This window comes from Thermobia domestica, unplaced genomic scaffold, assembly GCF_964235325.1.
Source record: "Thermobia domestica unplaced genomic scaffold, izTheDome1.hap1.1 HAP1_SCAFFOLD_253, whole genome shotgun sequence".
NCBI classification, from domain to species: domain Eukaryota; kingdom Metazoa; phylum Arthropoda; class Insecta; order Zygentoma; family Lepismatidae; genus Thermobia; species Thermobia domestica.
This window is the reverse complement of record NW_027655970.1, coordinates 141,553-146,868: the sequence shown is the minus strand read 5'-3', so window position 1 is coordinate 146,868 and position 5,316 is coordinate 141,553.

Here is a 5,316-nt window from a genome sequence, read left to right as displayed (position 1 = left end):
CTTGTCTACTGCTTGCTGTATTTCATCTGCGGATGGACCTCCACACTGGATTGGTAAATAATTATCCGCCTTCAATAACTGTATCCGGTACATTCTTCCTGCATCCTCTTCTTCATCTTCGTCAGGTACCGCAGGTAACATCTTTAAGACTGCTCTTTCTTCGTTTGACATTATATGGACCGATTTGGTTGTGAAGTCTATTATCGTACCCATCTGCTGGAGGGCATCCAAACCCAGGATTACATCGACACTGAGTTGGTTTACCACGAACACTCGAACATTCACTGGCTTCTCAGCTATCATAACTAGAATTTCGATCTGACCTTTTACCCTGTTGGTACGGCCAGAGAAGTCTACAAGTGTGACTTCAGTAGCTGGAAGAAGCCGAGGATGTGAGACATCATGGCTAACTCTCTTCCACGCAGCATTTGACATTAATGACACTTCACTTCCCGTGTCCAACAAACTTAGCAATTTCACATTGTTTACCCTGATGTGTACCTTGCAGGTCGAATGAATTAACCGATCATCAATTGACACTCCTTCACTGAGATCATCTTCAACATCACTCCTATCCTCTACATCGTCGTACATGTGTACGCCACATACAAGAAACTTATTATAGCTGGTCCTTGTTTTTCCTATGTGCACGCGATTCGGACCTTTATCGTTGCACATATTTAGTTCTCCGTGTGCTGAAAGGGTCGTTCCCATCCTTGATTCGGATTATTTAACGATTCTTTTGAGGAATACTTTCTGCCTTCCTTCTGGCCTTCTACTGTTCTCTTTTCTTCAGTTTCATCGCCTTCGGATCCATCACTCCTGAACTTCTTTCGTTGAGGTTTGTTACTTTTTCTTCTTCTTCTGAATCGCTCTCGCGAAGCTGTGTCATTATCACTCTTTGATGACTTGTTTCCTTTCATGACTTGGTTAACAAACGATTTCTGATTATTCTTGTCCGCCGCATTGCTTCTCTCTTGCTTATGCTTCATATCCATGGTTCGTAACGATTCGATCCTTTCGATCGTAGCGATGAACTCAGGGAAAGTATAAACTGGTCTCACTACTAATGCTTCCTTATACTTCCATGGGAGCAATGCTACAATATCTGACACTATTTGTGCTTCTGGTACGGTTGGACACAACTCCCTAATTTGATGAAATTTTTCTATTGCGAACTGCTTCACTGTTGCACGGGCTTTGTGATTAAAATATTGAGTGCGGCACGTAGTAAGTCGGCTCGCTACCACTTGCGGTGATTGGAACGTATTTATCATAGCTCGTGAGAACTCTTCGTATGACGCAAATGGCTCTGGCTGTAGCTTAAACCAGCTTTTCGTAGGATCGTCTAGTAGTAGGGGGATAATCCTTAGCAGCTGTTGTCGGGATAAATTCACCACATCAGCTTCCTCTTCAATTCTACTAAGGAATGATGATACTAATGCTCCGTAGGGCTGACCACCGAACTTCGAAAACTGCCTTATTGCTGATAGTTTAATAGGTAGTGGTTCTTTACGTTTCACTTCGTATAAATCCTCAGCACTTCTTTTCGTGTTGCGTCTCATACCGTACGCATCACTCTCTTCACTTGATGAAATGGAGACCTGTTTCCTCAGTTCCTTTGCATTTCCCGAATCTCCTTCACTTCTGTTCCAGACTACTTCATTTTCTTCGGTAATTCTCCTGGGTCGTTTCTTCTTCTTCCTCGTTAGTCCACTGGAATATTCTCCCTTTCTGTCGTCTATTTCCTTGACAAAAGAAGTTTCATTTCGCTTAGTTCTCGTTCCACACGTTAGATCTAAAGGCTGTTCATCACTTGCTTCGCTACTTACAGGACTGGTGTGCCCTCGTGCTCTCCGTTCTTGCGTTGGCAAATAGTAGCCGTGACTGTGAGCGTCCGGCACCTCATTCCGCTCTTCTGCGTCTTTCACCACTTCTTCCAAATCTTGTATACGTTCTTCATGTTCTCGCTGGCGTTGTTGAATCTCCTGTATTAGGCCTTCCTCCTTTTGATGTACTCTTACAGCGGTAACTTCGTCTCGAATTTCCTTATTTTTCTTCTGTAAATCATTTTTCACTACTGCAACTTCAGTATTCACTTGCTCTTGAAAAAGGTTAACTTGTTCCGTTACGCGTGTAACGCGTTCATTGACTTGTTCAAACCCAAGCGTGACACGTTCATTTACTTCATTTATACGATTGTTCATTTGTTCTGTTGCTTGCGCAACGCGTTCATTTACTTGCTCAAACCCGTGCATGACGCGTTCATTCACTTCCTTTATCACTTCCTTTATACGTTCATTCATTTGCTCTGTTCCTTGCGTGACGTGTTCATTCACCTCTTTCAGTCCACCCTGTAGCGTGTGCACTTGAACTGCTAGGTCTTTAAACAATTCTCGTATTATGTCCACATGTGAAGTGGCCTCTTCTTGGGATTGCTGTTCTTGATCCATGTTGTTATTATATACCCTACCGCTCCTTAACTGAATGATGGCGATACAGTATAAAATAGCCTTTCAATAATAATCCTTTCTTCGGTTAGGAACACTAATTAATATCAATCACACGCTGGCAACTGACATGCAGTCACTGGCAGCCTTAAACACTTGTTTTCCTTGTTGACTCAAATATTGGAATTATACCCGCTGGCAACCCCCACACTCTTGTTGACATTAACACTCAGTACTTGTTGCTAACGTAAGCTATGTAATGACTAGCAACCCTACTGTTCTTGTTGACGAATGCGCTGCAATGTTGAACTGTAATCACTGGCAACTCCAGCACTCTTATTGACACTACTGCATATACATTTCTAACAACGCGGATATCATGTGCACTGGCAACCCTGAGTCTCATAATCTTTTGTCGCTATGTTCGTAATGATCACACATTATATACATGTTATTCATATACAATGTGCACACTCTGGCGACACTGAATTTGACCTATTGATGTTGGCACCGTAAACCGATAGGCCGTTAGTTATCGTCATAAATATAAAATTTCACGGTAGGAATAAAAGAACAGACTATTCTTAAATTATGACGATCAACACCCCGCTAGCCGTAGGATAAGTTGCCCCAAAACACTGATTTTGTTGTCAGACAAATATGCAGTATAGTAATCTTTCACCACACAATTACCTAGGAACACACAATTAGTTTGAAGTATGATTCTTTTATTTTCACTTTTCTGAGCGTAGTATACACTTCTGGATATGTTAAGGCTATTAACACTGCACATTGATACTTCTTGCATTCATTTTACAGACCATCTTACCTTTCTCTCTCTTTATTCTCCTTTATTAATGCAACTATCATACGAAACTTACATTTTTACGTGAATCACACATTTAAAAGGAGTTTGGATCATTTACAACACTAAATAAGAGTGTAATTTGCCACTTGTCGTATTGAAAAGAACAGTCACTCCCTTCCGTTCTTCTCTCGCTCAACCCGCCAACGCTATTCTTCCTTTTCTTTTTCTTCCTATACCTATTAATGCAACAAATTCAGATTAGCTATCTAGTGTTGCCAAGAGAAGTGTTTTTATCAAAAAGTCACAAAATGATTATTTTATATATATGTCTTTGATTAAACATATAGTTATGAGTTGTCGGATGGCGACAACGTGAATTCCAACATACTTTTATGTACCATGGTGCCATTGCACGTGTGTGAGTCTAATTATAAGAGCACAATAATATTCTTTAAGAACATGACTCCATCATCAAGGTAGTGTCAACCAATTGCCTTTAAGATAAAAAAGGAAACGGCTCATCATGTGAAATCAGAGTATGACGAAGTACAAACACAAATATTGCAATTACAGTCAACAATAATCGTTCTAGGCAATAAGACAATAACATTTAATCATATTTCGTATATAGGCATAAAGGCATAGTCGTCTCATGAGAGTTTCTTAACAGGATATCCAATAAAGTCAACTTTTTTTTTGGCACTTTGGCCAAATGTGCGTCGTCACAAAGTTGTTCGTGCAGCTAGTGTCTATATAAAGAAAGAAGGGAAAATATAATTTCCTCTGCACAGATCTAAAGAAATAGTGATGGACACAAGGTTCACTTTTAGAACTTAATCACTGAAAAAGTTCCTAGGTTTTTCAGAACAGAAGTGTACCCGCTAACGACGCTCCTGTATATATAATGTATGACGAAAAATAAGTTCCAATATAATAAATTAGTATAGTGATTCAATATAACACGATCTAAGCAGAAAATTTTATCATAGCACTACTTGGGAGAAGTTACTTTGCAAATTTAAACGAGTGAATACAAAACTCCTTTTAACCAGGAATTAAAACAAACTAAAAACTTAATGCTTCATTCTTCTTGACCAAAGTAACCGAGTAAGTTAATGAAAATCACAGTCAAAAAAACAAAACACGTCTTGAAGCGATTCAATCTCGTTTTGTGAGGTACTTAACTTATAAAGAAACCGGACTATATCCTAAATTCGAAAAATATACCGACCTCCTTCGTAAGCACGATATCTCATCTCTCGAAGACAGGCGTAGCGCCCAACTTTTGATTTTCTTAATGAAATTATTGCAAAATAATATAGACCCTTAGTATTTACTATCCCAGTTAGAATTACATGTTCCATGTAAACGCACGCGTCCTAGAAATATTACTTTTCATTTACCTACTGCTAGAACAAATACGCTATACATGTAACCTATTAGGAGAATGTGTTATATTTTTAATTCCTATGCTGAAAGTAACCCTGAACTGTATATATTTACCATAAATGACCGTTCTCTAAGAACTATTGTGCAATCCTATTGAAGATTCATTAATTAAAATGGCCATATCTATAAATGTGTATTTGTAATTATGTATGTGAATTCATGCATGCTGTACCTATATACAAACTGACTAGGTCACTATCATTAGGTAATATACCTGTTGTGATCTATATGTAACCATAAATAAATAAATAAATAAATAAATAAATATTCACATTTCGAAAAAAAATGGTTTGCCAATTTTCTCAGTAACTAGGCAAATTATGATTTAAACGACTACTGCTTGGTTATTAGTATCCTACAAGATTTCTTCAAAAGTGTTGTACTAACCGAGACTTGGTTACTTTAACCTTCATTTGGAAAGTGATAGTTCCTTATTTGTTTATTCATTAAATTGTTTTGTTCTTTCTTTCTCTCTTTGTCTCTCTCTCATCTCTCTCACACACTCCCTCTCCCTCTCTTGTTTATTTTATGAATAGTATTTTAGCAAGTTAGGGGACTTCATCGGTAGTGGAATAATAGTTCAGGTGTTATAGGCGATGTTCTGGTAAT